We start from the raw sequence: 2500 nt of genomic DNA, 5'->3' as shown, positions 1-2500 counted from the left end.
ACACATAATTGTGTCATAATGTGTTTACATGTCATAATTTGTTTACATGTCATAATGTGTTTACTTGTGTCATAATGTGTTTACTTGTGTCATAATGTGTTTACTTGTGTCATAATGTGTTTATTTGTCATAATGTGTTTACTTGTGTCATAATGTGTTTACTTGTCATAATGTGTTTACTTGTGTCATAATGTGTTTACTTGTGTCATAATGTGTTTACTTGTCATAATGTGTTTACTTGTGTCATAATGTGTTTACTTGTCATAATGTGTTTATTTGTCATAATGTGTTTACTTGTCATAATGTGTTTACTTGTCATAATTTGTTTACTTGTGTCATAATGTGTTTACTTGTCATAATGTGTTTACTTGTCATAATGTGTTTATTTGTCATAATGTGTTTACTTGTCATAATGTGTTTACTTGTGTCATAATGTGTTTATTTGTCATAATTTGTTTACTTGTGTCATAATGTGTTTATTTGTCATAATGTGTTTACTTGTCATAATGTGTTTACTTGTGTCATAATGTGTTTACTTGTCATAATGTGTTTACTTGTCATAATGTGTTTACTTGTCATAATGTGTTTACTTGTGTCATAATTTGTTTACATGTCATAATGTGTTTACTTGTCATAATGTGTTTACTTGTGTCATAATGTGTTTACTTGTCATAATGTGTTTACTTGTCATAATGTGTTTACTTGTGTCATAATTTGTTTACATGTCATAATGTGTTTACTTGTCATAATTTGTTTACTTGTGTCATAATGTGTTTACTTGTCATAATGTGTGTACAGTTACACAACACTGTCATTAAACACAGCAGTACTTTATTAACATGTATTAAAACACATTTGACTATTTCAGCATAACATAAAGCTAGCTGAAGCTAATGCTAAAGCTAAACAATGAACGTTAGCTGATGACTGTGAGCTACAGCGAGCTAACGGCTAACGGCTTTGTTTACTCTTGTGAACTTTTTATGATGTATAACCTATAACCTTTTTAATAATAACACACATATATATATATAAATATACATATATATATACACACATATATATATAAATATACACATATATATATATATAATACATATACATACATGTAAATATATATACATATATATGTATTATATATATATATATACATACATATACATGTGTATGTATGTGTATATATATATATATATATATATATATATATACACACACACATCAAATCATCTGTCTTGGGGTTCTTATCTCGTCTTATTTTAATTTTACGAGTGAACAAAGATCCGGAACACGAAACTCATCCAGTTTCAGTTTAATTCCATTTTAGAAAAAAACAAACAACAAACAAATCTTGTTTATTTTTAACTCTTTATTTCAAGTTAAAAGAACTGCCTCCAACACCCAGCTCTGGTCCCAAAGCGCCCCCCAGACCCAGACCAGGATCCAGACCCAGACCAGGAACCAGATCCAGACCCAGACCAGGAACCAGATCCAGACCAAGACCAGAAACCAGACCAGGAACCAGATCCAGACCCAGACCAGGAACCAGATCCAGACCAAGACCAGAAACCAGACCAGGAACCAGATCCAGATCCAGACCAGGAACCAGATCCAGATCCAGACCAGGAACCAGATCCAGACCCAGACCAGGAACCAGACCCAGATCCTTCACTTGTTCATCAGTACAACTTGTTCCAGTCAAATGGAGATGAATTATATTAAAGTGACAATTATGGTTTTGATGAGGATCAATAATAAACAGTTATTATTATTATTATTTATTTCTAGTGGCTTTGGAACCGTTGAAACAACCAAAACAACAGATTTGCTGGTGTAGAATATATCATATTAATATTATTTACAAATCTCTGTACAAATCAAACACACAAGCGTGAAAAGGTCCTGTTGTTCAAACAAACAAACAAACAAACAAACAAAACAAAAAGGCTGGATGTGGAGCAGGTAAACAAAAACAACACAAGGGTCAAAGGTCACGCCAGTGAAGTCTGACCCCAACGAGGTGTTTGATATCGGATACACTGTGCTCCATGTTCAAATAAACAACAACAAACAAACATCCTGCTGCCTGAATCCACCTGAACTCATTCAAACTATAATCAGCAGGAGGTGTGTGATGTGATATATAGATATATATATATAGATATAGATATATATCTATATATCTATATCTATATATAGATATATATATTTAAAAACATTTAAAAACAAGTAAAATCAGCTCTGGGAGCTTCAGAGAAGTTTGTTTGGAGATTGACGAGTTACTGCATAGCCTGGTGGAGAAGTGGAAATATGTATATATATATATATATATATATATATATATATATATATATATATATATATATATATATATATATATATTTATATATATATATATTTATATATATATATATATATATATATATATATATTTATATATATATATATATATTTATATATATTCTGACCCGAGAACAGATGGTGGGAAATGAATTCCCAGTGT

The sequence above is a fragment of the Cyclopterus lumpus genome, chromosome 15 (genome assembly GCF_009769545.1).
Source record: "Cyclopterus lumpus isolate fCycLum1 chromosome 15, fCycLum1.pri, whole genome shotgun sequence".
Taxonomy (NCBI): Eukaryota; Metazoa; Chordata; class Actinopteri; order Perciformes; family Cyclopteridae; genus Cyclopterus; species Cyclopterus lumpus.
Note: the sequence above shows the minus strand (reverse complement) of the source record.